Below are 16985 nucleotides of genomic sequence, written 5' to 3'. Positions count from 1 at the left end.
TAACTATGTAGACTTTCTCTAGAACACTGTAAACATGTTTTGACTAGTGTTATAAACTATCCTGTGTCACGCTGGTTCATGTGTGGGGTGTCCAGATATATAAATAAAAGAGTCTTCTAAAGAGTGACTCCAGATTGAGACACTTGGGTGCCTCAGTTGGTTAAAGGCCTGACTCTTGGTTTCAGCTCGGGTCATGACCTCGGGGTCCTGAGATCAAGCCCTGCGTGGGGCTACTTGCTCAGCATAGAGTCTGCTTGTCCCTCTCCCTCTGCTCTGCTCTCTTGAATAAACAAATAATCTTTTTTTAAAAAGTGACAGGATATAGAATGCCCTCTCATTCTTAATTGAAAATAATTTAGTCCTTCTTTCTGTCTCCTATCCATTTAACAGTTACATAGCAGCCAGAGGCATGGCTGGGTAGGAGGAGGGTAGGATATTGGGGGGGAAAAAAACTATTGGGCACTAGTATGGCTTTTTGCTACTAATGCATGACATTGGCAAATTACTTAAAGACAAAAATAAAATAAAATTTAAAAAATTACTTAAAGACACATAAAGCCTTCATTTCTTTGGCTGTACAATGAGGTTGATAACTCTTCACAGGATTGTTGTGAGAACCAGATGAAATCAAGGGTGTGAAAAAATCTTCATGAACTGTCGAGCGCTCTACGAATGTACCAGTTACTTTTATTATAGTCTTATGATAGTCTTAAAGTATAGACTTTATTATAGTCTTCAGAATCGCACAGCTTTTTCCTGTTTACTTTCCATTAACCAGAATTTGTTGGTTTCATGTCTGGGATACAGAATCCTAAAATTTAAATATAGCTCTGCTGATTCACTGGAAAGCATTGCCAGCGGCCATGAAGCCGGCCTCCTGCCTAACCACAATTTTCCAATTTAAAGATAGAACTTACTTTCCTGTAAATGCAGGTAAATCAGAGCCAGCTGAGAGTATCAATTTCTTTTATTTCTAAACAGAGATAAATTACAGCACTACTTGGCTGTTCTGACTGCATTTTTCATTAATGGAACCCAAAGTTTTTTTTTCTGAGCTATGCTCTCTGGCCCTTCTTCTTAGAGATCATGCAATGATTTGAGGATACATCATGAACGTTTTGCATCCCTTCGAGGAAGCAATAGTTATTTTAACAGCATTACTGTAGTTTTGTTTTGTTTTGTTTTACTTTGTAGATAAGAAGCTGAGGACTGGATGGCACTGTGAGAACCTAGGAGCTTCAATTTCACTCCTCTTCATTCCTTTGCCTTTCCAAATTCTCAGGCTCCGCTATTCCCTGGATTGACATGCCTAAAAAAAGTTTGCGAATGTTTTATAGAAATTAGGCCCGTAGGTTTTAGAATTCTGCTTTTTAAAAATAGCAAATATGTTTCTTAAAGGGCACCAGTCAAATTAATCAGTTCTTCATTATTTGGGTCATAGCAGCATCTCAGTAACCCTGCCCTTGTGCCTCTGTCAGCCCTTGTGGCAACTTGTCCTCAACACTTCAAAACTAAAGCCCTTTCAGTTGGTACAAAGGTGAGCCCATCCAGTTCCAAAATAATAACCTGTGGTTTTTGTACTGATTGTTTCAAAATGTTGACACATACATTCAGGTAGAAGTATTCAGTTTGAATCTTATTTGTAGGAACATCTCTCAAATAAGGTACATATCCACCTACCCAGCTGTGTTCTCTCCTTTTAAGTGCATCAGGAGGCAAGATAATACTAAAAGGTAGTGGGAAACCCCAAGAGATCCAAGTGCTATTTCTGCACTAGGCAAATAGATGGTCTTATTCTCTGTGATTTAGGCTGAGAATCTTAACCTAGCTAGGTGCTAAACGTCCTTAATGTTACATACCTGGAATGGCATTTATATGTCCCAACACAATATTCCAAATTGGAAGAGTCCTGTGTATTTCAGAAGAAAGGAAACTTTAGATGGCTGGGAAGGAAAGATTCCTCTTTCTTGAGAGAGGAGAAGATCTGAGATATTATGCCCAGTGAAGGCTTGCAATCAAGGATAAATGTGTTATGTCACCTAATTTTATTTTGCAGAATTATCTGCGGGAACACTCTGCAAATATACAATATTACTGCATCTGTGTGTGGGTATGGGGGATGTAATTAATAAGCAATTCACTGGTAGGGAGAAACTGGTGGTGGTGTCTATTGGGCATTTGAGAACCAATAATTGTTGATGAAAAAGGAACATTTAAAAATATGTATTAAGTGATTGATTTGGGTTAATTTGGGACAGGATTTTTAAAGTGTAAAAGTAATTGTGAAGGAAATCAGTGAAATTCTTTGGTTAAATATATACTCGCTCTACATACAGAATTTCTATCATCATCAAAGGAGTCTTACATCATAAATAAGGGAAGGGTGTGGTTTTTAAAGGGAGGAAAAAACTCAAATAGACTTAATAAGATCCAGTATCCTCCTACACTTACTACAGTTCTTAGAATGGACAACAAACACAACCTTAATCTATTATCTAATTAATCAAATTAAGTTTAAGTTTTCCAGACTCAAAAAACTGCATTTTTGCAATGCAATTTGATACTTGAAGCTTTAAATTATAGCTTCAGAGTTTGATTTTACCACTAAGGCATAATTAGAGCCATCTAGGAAGCAATTGAGCCTAATCTTTCACTCCAAATATCAGTTTAGGCTCCTTTAAAACTGACGTAATGGGAATCCCTGGGTGGTTCAGCGGTTTAGTGCCTGCCTTCGGCCCAAGGCGTGATCCTGGAGACCCAGGATCGAGTCCCATGTCAGGCTCCGTGCATGGAGCCTGCTTCTCCCTCTGCCTGTGTCTGTGCCTCTCTCTCTCTCTCTCTGTGTCTCTCATGAATAAAAAAATAAAATCTTTACAATAAAATAAAATAAAACTGACGTAATCTGGGCCCTTATGGACTTTCACACTGGAAGCTACACTTGTATTTAGAGTAAGCCCAGGGCAGAGCCATCTGGGAGGTACAGAAACAGTCACTGTATCTCTGTCCTCTCCCACCCTGTGGCCCCCTTTACCACTCAGTGCCGTTTACCAACACTTGGAATCATGAGTAACACAGGACAATACATATGAGAGAATGAACCTTTATTACAACTTGACCTCAGCCAATTGGAAGAAAAATGTGAAGACTATCATAGAAGAGTTATTTCCTTTAAGTCCTCAGGACAGACTAAACAGGTTGAATCACACAAATTGTGTAATCCTACTTCATGCACAGACATTTTAAGAATACTGTTCTAACTCAGTTTTTAATTAAATTATCATGAATGAAACAATATATACGGCCCATAGCATGTCAGCATCAAAAATGCTGAAGGTCATAGATTAAATGCCATTCTTTTTTCTTACTGTATATACTTTTATATCACGTCTTTTTACACTGATTTGTATTCTAAATAAAAACAAAATGTTGGGATGCCTCGGTGGATCAGCGGTTGGACACCTGCCTTCAGTTGAGGTCGTGATCCCGGGATCTGGGATCCAGTCCCGCACCAGGCTCCCTGCATGGAGCCTGCTTCTCCCTCTGCCTATGTCTCTCTCTCTCTCTCTCTCCCCGTGCCTCTCATGAATAAATAAATAAATCTTTAAAAAAAATGTTGAGTGAATTAAATGTTTTTGTGTTCTAAATCTGAGAATAAATCTGATAGTAATATCATAATTGACAGTTATTAATAAATAGTATAAAATAATTATATATAGTATATATTATTAACATAAAATTATTATTATAACAAATTCACCAAGAATTAATATATTCCATTTTTGAAACTGTTTTTCAAATGTTATATATCTCCTAGTTTATTATGCTATATAGAAGAATTTTGATGTGTTTTCTTGAGGTAATTATATGATTCTGGTTTCGAGGGATGTTGAAATTGCTTGCGATTGTATCTTGATAGTCCTTTACAGGAAAGAAATGGCTTGCCACATTACATTGAAATAACTAGTGTACTTATCCCCTAATTTTATGGTGTTTTGGCTTGAGTCTATAAATAAAAATATCAAATTTATTTGAAATAATTCTTTTACAATATAGTTTAATAATGAAAAAATTGGGGATCCCTGGGTGGCTCAGCGGTTGGGCGTCTGCCTTTGGCTCAGGGCATGATCCAAATTCATGAATCGAGTCCTGAGTCGGGCTCCCTGCATGGAGCCTGTTTCTCCCTCTGCCTATGTCTCTGCTTCTCTCTGTGTCTCTCATGAATAAATAAATAAAATATTTTTAAAATAATAATGAAAAAATTTCAATTTTGCTGATTTTGAAAAAAACAAAGTAAGATCTGTTTTATAGCTTGTAGCTATTGATAAGTTTATATTTCAGCACAAAACCATTCATGTTTATATTATTTGACTACAGCAAGAACAGGTAAAATTTTGTAACTGCTTTTTCAATAAATTATAATCATGAAAGCACATAATTTTTATTACAGTCTGCACTGACAACAAAAATAATTGAGTTAGCTGAGGTCTTGTGTGTTGTCTCAACCCAAAAATGTCATCTCTACTTGTTTCTAAAGTTGGTAAGACTGACTTCTGGCCCCAAAGATCAAGACTCTTCCCATTTACAAGTCTTTAAAATTGAAATTCTTTACCCTGTGGATTCATAAACTCAAATCACACTAACTTGCAACTTATGCTGTTACATTTCTTTTTCTTTTACAAGTTAAACCCTAATGGCATAGTCTAAAAGGCTTATTTTGGGTTTGGCTTAAACTCTAGAAGCAGTGAATGCCCAGAATGGAAGAAAGGGAATTTGAAGTCTCTATTTTAAAATACTGTTATTTTAAAACTGTTATTTTAAAAGACTTATAAATGCTTAAGAATAAACTGATTTCTGCCAAAGCATATTTCCATAAGATCCTATGAATCAGGTAAATTTGAAATAATAGCTCCATTGTATAGCAGAAGACACTCATAAAGAAATATGTCTTTACAAACATTATATGGTCTCATTCATTTGGGGAATATAAAAAATAGTGAAAGGGAATAAAGGGGGAAGGAGAAAAAATGAGTGGGAAATATCAGAAATGGAGACAGAACATGAGAGACTCCTAATTCTGGGAAACGAACTAGGGGTGGTGGAAAGGGAGGTGGGTAGGAAGTGGGGGTGACTGGGTGACGGGCACTGAGGCAGGCACTTGACGGGATGAGCAGTGGGTGTTATTCTATATGCTGGCAAATTGAACACCAATAAAAAATAAATTTATAAAAAAAAGAAATATATCTTAAAAATTTTTAATTCATTCATTCGTTTTCTACCTTTCTATCTTCTTAATCTTTAGAGTTGTGTTTCTTCCCTACTGCTTTTCAAGGTATGTCCTCTTCATCTTTACATCTTCATATAATAGATACTTTCTATAGTAGCTGCTTAATTAATGTAGATATTTTAAGTGTACATATATATTTGTATACAATAAATACACATAACTACAATAAATACCATCTACATTATACATATGGTAATCCACATGTTAAATATGTTAAACATTTAGGTGTTTAAAAGTGAAAAGCTTTAATTACAAGAAAGAGCCTTGTGTCGTGAAATAGTACTCTAAACGGGGAATCAGAAGTCTCAGTTTTTCTACCACTGATAGCTGATTCATCTTTGGAAAATAATTTTGATAAATCTGGACATCCTAAGTGATATCGTATTGGTTGAAAAAAATGAATTTATAGATTCAAATCAAAACGTAAAAGGATCTTAATAGAAAGGCTTTGTCAGCACCACAATAAAGGGCACTTGTCCCTAGGTTAGTACCTATATCACCCTGTAGGAATTCAGCAGAACTTAAGTCAAAGTGTATATTTATTTCCCTGCTCAAAGCCTAGCTTCCATGGTTTACCAAAGTTTCCGTGTTTTGACCACAACTGCACCCCACAAACTTGTGGTACCTAAGTATCCGCTGCCTATATGGATGCTTCAAACCATTAGTTTTCTGTGCTCACTCTTTGCTTTAGTATCCAAATAAAATGTTTCACTCTCATCGCACAAAATGTTTCACTCTCATTGCACACGCTGTACACTCTGTGCCTTTCTCTAGATCTAAGTGGAAGCCTGAGAATTATCATGAATCTCTGCTGCTGTTGAACTCCCAGTCCACAGCTCCTTAGTTTACTTCTCAGGACTCCTTTTTTCTTTACTCATTCCCCTCTCCACCTTTCTTCTAGCATCTTCCCTATAAGCGCTTGGCTGCCCTACATGATGGGGTTCCCCTGAAGGATGGGGTTAACATAGGACTTACAATATGCCTCAGAACAGACTGTGATTCATATTCACTGTCCTGAAGTTCAATGACCTTTCCTTCTTTAATCATTCTTCCCTTTGGCATCTTGCTGGCTGCCATCTTGCTTAAGCCTCATCTCTCTACCAAGACCCCAAACCCCTATTTCCCCAACTGCTAGAAATGAAAATTTTTTCCATTTTAGTTTGTAGAACTATTTACATTTATTTGACTAAAGCACTCTTACTCAGACTATGCCTTTCCAGACAGTGCATTGTCTTTAAGGGGTTTTCTCAAGCAAAAGAGCTATTCTCATTCCTTAAGAAATGTTGTTTTTTTCTAGATCAAAGAGCTCAAACTATACTGAGCTTCTAAAATAACTTTTTTCTTCCCTTCTTCACTACTTGTAACATAGGATGCATAAATAATTCAGACTGCCCTTTTTATACACTTGTGTAACTTTTGCACAATTGCTATTTCTTCTTGTCGAGTAGCCCTCTAGTCCCATAGGTGCACAGTTACAAGGTCATCTCAAAATATTGTACCAGATACTCATCTCATAGATTCTTAGAGGGAAGCCAACCTAGATGCTTGAGTTCTCTATTTCTTCCTGATTATTGCATGTGTATTTTTGTTCATGTGCAAATTCTATCACATTGTTTTCCACAGCAACCAAGCAATAAGCAACTACACCGGCTAATGTTTATATGTATATATCATATATACGTACATATAATACGTACTTCATATATGCTACGCAAAGTTAATAGGTTTTATTTTTTTAGCAGTTTTAGATGGATAGCAAAAATTGAGTGGAAGACGCAGAGATTTCCCATATACCTCTCCCCATATATTCACAGCCTCTTCCATTATCAACATCCCTTTTGTTACAATTGATGAACCTACATTGACACATCATTATCACGCAGAGTCCATTGTTTACATTAGAGTAAACACTGCACTCTCGGTCTAGTAAATTCTGTGGCTTTGGACAAATGTAAAATGATATGTATCCATCATCATAGTATCATACAGAGTAGTTCCACTGCCCTAAAGACCCTCTGTGCTCTCTGCTATTCATCCAGCCTCCCCTTCCAGCCCCTGGAAACCACTGATCATTTTACTATCTTTATAGTTCTGTGTGTTATATTTTAATATCCTCTGTGCCCTTAATGCCCTCGCCTAGATCGTTGCTTCAGTTCGCTCAATTATTCTTTTCTTATAAAAACAATATCACATTGGGACGCCTGGGTGGCTCAGTGGTTGAGCGTCTGCCTTCAGCTCAGGGCATGATCCTGGGGTCCCGGGATCAAGTCCCGCTTGGGGCTCCCTGCGTGGAGCCTGCTTCTCCCTCTGCCTGTGTCTCTGCCTCTCTCTCTGCCTGTGTCTCTGCCTCTCTCTGTGGGTCTCTCATGAATAAATAAATAAAATCTTTAAAACAAAAACAACACAGTATCACACAAAACAGATTCAAAAATGACTCTAAATTATTTTAAAACGAATGACAACAAACAAAAGTCTTGCCACAGTGAGTGCAGACATTTGTCAAAATCTCTGTTAGAGGAATTTATACCCTCTGCTCTTTCTTCTTTCTCTCCACCTTCTAGCTGCCTTAAATCATCTTCCATTTACCAATTTCTACTTTCAGCTATGGCTCAACTTTTAAGCACTAGACCAAATTGTCCAAATGAACAAAACTCTTCCACATTTGAATTTAAGTAACGCATCTTGCTCCTCAGGTCCTGTTGCCCATCAATGAGAAATCCGAGGCCCAGAATATGAAAAAAAATGTTTACTCTTAGGGAGGACTTGAAAGCAGCAAAAAAAAAAAAAAAAAAAAAAAAAAAAAAGCCTATAAACAGTGAGAGCCTTTAGGAATTCAAAGACTATATTTGGAGATAACAAAGAGCTCAGATAACCTTCTTATCCAGCTCTACTTTTAAAGAAAACATAAAATGTTGTTTTGAGGGTATTTCAACTGATAGTTAGCTTTCAACTGCTTCATTTTGTAGAAACAACATTCACTAAGGCATCCAGATGATTTGCCCAACCCCTGATCAAAAACAGTGAAGAAGGGAATCCCTGGGTGGCTCAGCAGTTCAGCGCCTGCCTGTGGCCCAGGGCCTGATCCTGGAGACCTGGGATGGAGTCCTGTGTCGGGCTCCCAGCATGGAGCCTGCTTCTCCCTCTGCCTATGTCTCTGCATCTCTCTCTTTCATTCTCTCTCTCTCTCTCCTCTCTCTCTCTCGAATAAATAAATAAAAAAAAAACACAGTGAATAAATAATGGTTAAGATGCTTGGGATGGAAACAGGGACCCTAATGATAAAGACAGAAGAGGAAAGTCGACAATTTGCAAGTTTTCATAAATACGTATAAATATCCTTTTCCTCCCATTTCTATTTTAAGTTACAATATATCAGGTAAAATTCTGAAGGAATTCTAATAACAGTTTAGATGACTATAAAAATCAACCTCTGGGGATTTTTTTAAAGTGGTTTACTTGCCTAAGCAAAACTGGGAATTTCCTTAAGCAAATACATCAATTATTCAATAAAGAAAGGAATATATATATTTTAATCTTTAATATATATGAAGAAATCTTTAATATGTATGAAGAAATCTTTACTATATAGTCAAGGGGTGACGACATACATAGCGTGGGAATGAATGTTTTGAGTGAATGAGATACTGTTTGGTGTCAAACATGGGTTAAGTATGTCCGAGTTAATTGGTCCCCAAAGCATTTAGTGCCTCTCCTGTTTGTGTTATGGGAGTATGAAGCTGTCATTTCAAGACCTGCACTGACATCCCAAGAGATATTAAAAGTTCAGGATCTTAAGAAAATAAAATGCTAATATGATTTATAGTTTCATTAAGAAAAGGAGCTACTAACATTAGCTTTACCATTCCAATTCTATTAATGAACTTGTCTGTAGAAATTAGAAGTGTATGACCAGGTCAGTACTTCTATCGGTAAATGAATCATTAGGGAGGGTCTTAAGAATTTTTTTCTGATATTTTAGGTTTAATTGGGTGTTCTTTTTCTCTCTTACTCAGACACAGAAAATGTATCTCTGAACATTTCAGAAAGAAGAGGGAAATGACTCCTCATCAGCTGTAACATCTTTTTGTTTTAAAGATTTTATTTATTTATTCATGAGAGACAGAGAGAGAAAGGCAGAGACATAGGCAGAGGCTGAGCCTGATGCAGAACTCAATCCCAGGACCCCGGGATCATGAGCCAAAGGCAGATGCTCAACCACTGAACCACCCAGGTGCCCCAGCTGTAACATCTTTGACCTTGGAAAAGGTCCCTATTTGTAGGCACCTTGCATATGCCTTTCCCATTTACCTGTCCAGGTTTGAGTTGAGTTGGGGGCAGGTTGCTGGAGTTTAAAACAAGTCTCTACATTAGAATATTTCATTTCTTAATCTGAGAACTCTTTCTCTTTCCTCGTAACTGGCATCGGGCATTGATGTCATCACATTATGCTGGCCTGTCTCATCCTATAATGCAGTCCTGCCTTGTACTCTTAGCTTCTGACACCCATTGGCTCCAGCCCACCTGCACCTAAAGATCAACTCTTTCCATCTTGTCCTTTTATTTTTTTTTCATCTTTTTTTTTTTCATCTTGTCCTTTTAACACTGACTCACAGAATTCTCATCAGCCCATCTGTCTCTGCATCCTTGTTTCTCAGACCAGTGCTTCTCAAACTTTTAGTGTAAATAACCTGGGGATCTTACTCAAATGTAGATTCTGATCCAGCAGATTCTGACTACTAGGGACTGGTTGTAAGATTCTAGATTTCCAACATCTCCCCAGGGATGGCAAGGCTGCTGGTCTGTGCACTACTCTTTGAGTTAGCAAGGCCTTATGGGGGTGGTGGGGCTTCTTTCTACATGGCAACGAGAAGTATCATGTAACCATTTTCAAGGTTTCATTCTAGATCAGTCCAGTATCTCGAGTACGTAGCCTCTGAAATGGTAAGCTAAAAATCAAATGATCTAGTCTGGTCAAATGGGAAATGGTTTCTGAGGTTCCTTACCCTGCTCCTAGGGATTTCCATTTGTAGCTACCAGATTCTAGATTGAGAATGCAGAAAAAGAGAATGGATCTGGAAACTCCACGCCTAGAATAAAAGTAATCTTAGAAAAAGAGGAGACTCCCAGGTGCCTGACTGGTTCAGTCAGAGGAGCATGTGATCTCACAGTTGTAAGTTTGAGCCCCATGTTGGGTGCAGAGTTTACTGAAAAATAAAGTCATTAGGGCAGCCTGGGTGGCTCAGCGGTTTAACGCTGCCTTCAGCCCAGGGCCTGATCCTGGAGACCCGGGATCGAGTCCCACATCGGGCTCCCTGTATGGAGCCTGCTTCTCCCTCTGCCTGTGTCTCTGCCTCTCTCTCTCTCTCTCTCACATAAATAAATAAAATATTTTTTAAAAATATATAAAGTCATTAGAAAGAAAGAAAGAAAAGAAAAGAAAAAAGAAAAGAAAAGAAAAAAAGGAAAGAAAGAAAAGAAAAGAAAAAGAGAGCACTCCATATTTCTGATAAAACAAAAAGAACACTGCCCTCCAGTATAGAAGATTTTCCTTACCTAACTACTCTGTGATCACAATCTATCTCATATAGGCTAATCCCCTAGGACCTTATGTTTTTAAGAAAGATACTGGAGTGTTAGATCTTTCCCCACAGGCAAGATGATTGAGCTGTCCTCCCAAAGCACCTGGGCGTAGTCATTTCATAGTAGCACCACTGATCCATTGAAAATGTTCTATCTGATAACAGCCCATCTTTACTATGTTTGTACTGTTTATTCTTTTCCATTCCATTTTTTCCTATTTTAACAATGTGATAACATATAATTTTAAAAATCAGATGATACAAAGATGTTGAAAAGTAATACAGTTTCCCAGGGATAAATACTTCCATACTTTCAAATGATATACTTATTTTTAAATTTGTAGATTTAAATAAATAAAGTTATTTATTGACTTTCTGTTATGGAGAGATTCAGCACACACACCCTTGATCCTTCCTCTTCCAGCTTCCCAATATAATTATACCAATATATTAGTTATTTCAATAATCAGTCTTATACCATTATGATGTAGGAAATAAGACTACAAAGTCAGAACTTATACAGAAGATGATAACTGTTTATAAGAACTCCATTGGAGAAGAAAGTATGGACATTATCATGAGCCAGCATCTGAGCACCTGCATTCTTAGGCTCCATAACACATATAAATTGCAGGCTTTTTTTTTTTTTTTTTTTAACGTGAAGACAACCTAACACCCTAAGATCCCCTCCAAGCACTGGCTTATAGTAAGCAGAGCTGGAGAATCCAGCTAGGGAAAAGGAGACTTCTTAGTCCTCTAATTAGACCCTATCCTATAAATAATGAATTCAAAAAGACTTAAAAGAGGTGCTAAATGTATATATCTGAATGAGGTCACAGCATTCGTCCAATAAAACACTTAGTATACACAGAAAGTCACAGTGCTCATCCAGGGAAGTAAAACATTAAGCATCTGCTTGATAATAAAAATTTGAACTTTTTTCTCCAATTATTGACAGGCAGCACTCATTCTTTACTTGAGAGTCTAATACCTTCATGAAATAGAATATAGACCTAGAGAAAAACTTAAAAATAACTATTATTTATTGCTCATTTTCTAAATCTGATAGATATTATCCTAAATATTACCCTCATAGTTTTATCCTTAATACTTAGGAAAAGCTTATTATTTAGATTAGGAAACAGAGATTCAGAGCAATGTGCCAAAGATCATAAAAGTACCAAATGCAGAGCAAGAATTTAAAACCAGGCTTACGTGACTTCTTGCTTGTACCAGTGACAGTATCCTATTTCAGAGGAATGGGCAGTGTCCTATTAGTGTCTCTAGCTTCTCTTTATGTGTCATTTCCCTCTCTTCTACCACAAACGTGCTCAAATAAACAATTATGCAATTAATCACACCTCAATATAGGTCACCTTTCCAATGAAGTGTTAACATGTTAATAATTTTCCTTATGAATGAAATGGATGGTCTTTCCCCCTATTAAAATTATCTAAGGCCTTGGGGCACCTGGGAGGCTCAGTCGGTTGGACATCTGCCTTTGGCTCAGGTCATGATCTCGAGTCCTGGGATGGAACCCTGAGAAGGGCTCCCTGCTCAGTGGGGAGTCTGCTTCTCCCTCTGTCCCTCCCCCTGCTTGTGTGTGCTCTCTTTTTTTTTCTCTTTTTCTCAAATAAAATCTTTTAAAAAAATTTAAGTTATCTAAGCTATTAGCAGACTAGATAAACTTTTATTTTTGTATTTCTGAAGTCATTCCACCCATGTATCAATCTAATCCCTGAACAGAGTTAAATAGAAATTTGACTTTATTGAGGAAGTTCCCCTGTTCTCAGAAGTTCTATAAAAACATTCCATGCCTCTTCATATTTTAATATTGTTAACTGCAAATGCATGAAACACTGTCTTCATATAATGACAACATCCATTCACTTTATAAACATTGATTGACCCTTAACCAGGATATTGGAGAGTTTTCTAGGCACTACAGGTCTATTAGTGAACAAGACAATGAGGAAGCAAAAGAAATGTGTCAAATGAAAATAAGTGCCATGAAGAAAAATGATACAAAGAGAATGGATAGTGAGCAACTAGGAGCACAGGGACCATTTATATGGCATGATGGGGAAAAGCTCTTGCATAAGATGTTATTTTAAGCAGAGAGGCCTAAAGACAAGGGAGAGAGTCTTGAGGACATCTAAAGGATGAACGTTGTAGGTAGAGAAAGCAACAGAGACAAAGTCATCCACACAAGAGAACCATCATCATCAAGGTGCAGGAGGCTATAGTGAGATGAGTGAGGTAGAGAGTAGCACAGGATTTGACCTCAGTAATGAAGCTGCAGAGACTTCACTGGAAACACTATCCTAGTCTGTCTCTCAAATGCTTTCCATTTCATACTAAATTTCCAAATAGAGACAGTCATTAAGACCAATGAGAATTACTATTATTACTATTGCTATTTAATGTTGCCCTAAAAGTCCTCAAAAAGCAATATGAACTACAAACAAAGGCACAAATATAGAAGATATAGGATTACCATAATTTACATGGAACGTGATTATGTAGTACAAAACCCAAAGAAACCCATTGCAAAGCTACTGAAATTAATACAAGACTATTAGACAAAAGCAGAGAGTATTTTTTATATGATCAGTGATCATAGAGACAATATACTGAAAAAAGAAACCCCTTCATAATATCTACTATCTGGAAATAAACAACACAAAATGTTGGAACCTCTATAAAATTATAAAGTTCTAATGAGATATATAAAAGAAAGTTTAAATCAACAAATGGAATATATGTTTGAATATCAAGACAGTAGAAGATACTGCTTTTCTTAGTGTATAGCTTTAATGGAATTCCAACAATAAAAATCACTTATAATATTTTTTGAGCCTTACCAAATGTTTGAGAGTTGTCCAGGGCCCATGAAAATGTTAACAGCACTCATACCTAGGGAATGGAAGAAGGGGAAAGCAAGAGTGAAGAAGAATATGGGTTTTCAGTTTTTCTTATTTATATTTCAATAATGTTTCCATTTTTTACAATATTATAATTTAAAAATTAACAAAAATACCTCCCTATCCTGACATTTATTTCAAGGCCACTGATAGAAGATAACAAATGTGAGCCCTTACCAAAGTTCTGGAGTGAGGAGAATCTTTTAATTCTAGAAATATTACGAGAAAAACCATAAGGTAAAAAATGAATAGTTTTGACTGTAAGTAGCTCTAAATTTCCTTGTAGTGCCTTTAAAAAACAGCATATTAAGGCATATTTAAACATATTATGATCTCTAACTTTCATGTCTGGAATTTTTCTATGTAGCCCTGAAATATGCTAAGAAGACAGACAGAGGTAAGACCAAAGAGTATTTGTAAGAAACAGAAAAGCAACATCACGTATATGTCCCTTAGATCTGCTCAGAACAAACCTAAGGCCAAAAAATATTTACATAGTCCTGTGATTTCATCTGGTCATGTGGTTAAAAGGTACAGCTCATGGGGTATTAGGAGAAACAGCTATTTTTTAAACATGGAAAAGAAGTTTTACTTTTAGGCAGTGTCTTAACCTGTCTGGGCAGCTGTGATACTACCACCGAGTTAATAGCTTATAAACGAGAAATTTCTTATAATTCTGGGTCAAGGCACCTGCAGGTTCAGTGTGTTGGTGGCAACCCACTTCCTGAATCACAGATTGCTGTTTTGCTATAGCTTCACATGATGGAACGGGCAAGGGATTTCTCTGGGGCCTCTTTCAAAAGAGCACTAATCTCATTCAAGAGACTCCATTCTCATAATCTGATCACCTCCCAAAGGTCCCACTTCCAAATATCATCACTTTGGGGATTAGGTTTTGACCAACAAATTCTGGGGGAACATAAACATTTCAGTTAAAAGACAAACATATTCTGTTAAAATCCATACCTAAAATTATATTTAGCTGTTACCTATTTACCTATGCTATCCTCTCAAATCTGATGGGCTATGAAGCTGCACTGTAGTCTGAATGACAGCCTTGCATTAGAAGGTTCTTTGAGTCTATCCAGAAAATTAAAGGTACATGAGCCAGACCTCATCTAAAACTGAAATCTAATTTACTTAAATAAAAACAGTTGTACTGGCAAAAGAACCTTTATCTTTCTGCTTGTTTTCAACATAACTGCACATTGAGAAAATATTTTTTTATGATCTTAGCATTTTTAAGTAGGGTCCATCTGAAGGTAATATATGAAATAAGAATTCAAAATGTAGCTGACTGAGGTGGGCACTTGACGGGATGAGCACTGTGTGTTATTCTGTATGTTGGCAAATTGAACACCAATAAAAAATAAATTTATTTTAAAAAGTAGCTGAAATTTTTTAATTTGAGGGCATTTAAATATTATATCGCATGTATTTTTAGAGTGTTTAAATTTGAACTTTTCCTTTGAATAACATAAACTTTTTCCTATAAAAATTATTTCTAAATACAATTTTATAGAATTCATTTGACATTTGGCAATTTTCCCCAAAAAAATGTTCAGGCCTCGGCTGTCGGATCAGACTCCCTGGCCATTAACCAATCCCACCCCAGGCCTGGCACAAATTGAACATGTCCCAAATGACACTGTGATTTGGGTTTTACCCCAACAGGAGCCAGATCCACTGCATCTAGGCTATATCTTCTGGCCTTGTGTCTACCTATATCAAGCCTAAATTGATTTTGAACTTCTATAATGTTGTTTTGAGATTTTTTTCCTCAGGTCTGCCTCATCATTAGACCAGAGGTTATCAACATTATATACACATTTAGATCATCTGGGGACCTACAAAAAGTAATACACTCCACTCTAAAACAGAATGATGTCAGAATCTCAGAAGAGGAGCCTGGGCATTGATATCTTTGGGAACTTCAAATATAAAACCCAGGGCTGAAAAACAAGTGCCCCAGACTATGAGATCCTCAAGAACTGAAGCTCTCAGAGTCGTCATTTATTAAGCACTGCCAGCCCCCTGGCCTGGAATAGGCTCTAAATAATGACTGGTTAATAAATGAACGAATCAATCAATAGAGTGGTTAATAGACTGACCACTAAGAGAAGATCAAATGAATGTGTAATATTTCCCTCTTTCCAACCTTCAGTCTTGAAGGAAGCAGAGTGATCTTTCTTCCCTCCTGTATAATAACCTGGCTGGGAAATGATCCTAATGAGATTTTGCATTTACTCTGATGTCTTACAGTCTTGAATTGCCAAAATGTTAGAAGTCGGAAGTCGGAAATGTGGTTTCCTCCCAGCCATCTGCTTGGCATTTTTCTAAGGCTCCCTAGATCTCTTACATGTCTCTCTCTCCAGGTAGAAGTCACCAGCACTTCCCAACACTGCTACTGCTGCCAGCCTTTATTGCTTCCCTGCTTTGAATTGGACCAGTCAGAGGCTCAATATTTCCACATAGCACAGTAGCTATTTGTGGAGAAAGTTACTTCGTGGGTACCCAGACTGCTGCCTCAGGACCCAAGATCCCAAGATCAGGTTCATTTCTCTTGGGTATATACTGTATGTGGGATTTCTTTATATCATAGAGTGGAGGTATCTTAGCTTTTCTAGATACTACTATACAGGTTTCCAAAGTGGTTATACCAATTTATGCTCTCTCAGCAAAAGTATGGGAATTTCATTTGCTTTGCATCCTCTCCAACACTTGGTCCTATAAATTTCAATCTCATCCTCTTTCCTCCCCCTTCTCTCTCCCTTTTGTTAACTGATTTGAGGGATCCCTGGGTGGCGCAGCGGTTTGGCGCCTGCCTTTGGCCCAGGGCGCGATCCTGGAGACCCGGGATCGAATCCCACATCGGGTTCCCGGTGCATGGAGCCTGCTTCTCCCTCGGCCTATGTCTCTGCCTCTCTCTCTCTCTCTCTCTCTCTCTCTCTCTCTCTGTGACTATCATAAATTAAAAAAAATAAAAATAAAATAACTGATTTGAAAAAACATTATTCAGTTTCCATGGTCTGGATGTGATCTCTGGAATTAATACACATAAATAAAACATTGACTGTGGCATTAAATAGTGTAATATGTGGACATACAAACAGGCATGTGATATCTAGGCAATATGGTAAATTACAAAAGAAAAGCTTATAGAGGAAATGTAGAAAGCACAAGGAGGGGGCATGAAAT

General features: G+C 37.2%; 1 long non-coding RNA gene across 1 annotated transcript in view; it reads right to left on the bottom strand.

Moving 5' to 3' along the window:
- The window catches only part of LOC119873583, a 118205-nt gene that overhangs the window by 73007 nt on the left and 28213 nt on the right, over nucleotides 1–16985 (bottom strand). The window contains exon 2 of the long non-coding RNA XR_005365327.1: nucleotides 13728–13779. This is a non-coding gene — a long non-coding RNA (uncharacterized LOC119873583). The remainder of the gene's footprint in view (nucleotides 1–13727; nucleotides 13780–16985) is intronic.

Source organism: Canis lupus, chromosome 10 (assembly GCF_011100685.1).
Source record: "Canis lupus familiaris isolate Mischka breed German Shepherd chromosome 10, alternate assembly UU_Cfam_GSD_1.0, whole genome shotgun sequence".
Lineage (NCBI taxonomy): Eukaryota > Metazoa > Chordata > Mammalia > Carnivora > Canidae > Canis > Canis lupus.
This window is presented reverse-complemented; position numbering and strand designations above follow the sequence as displayed.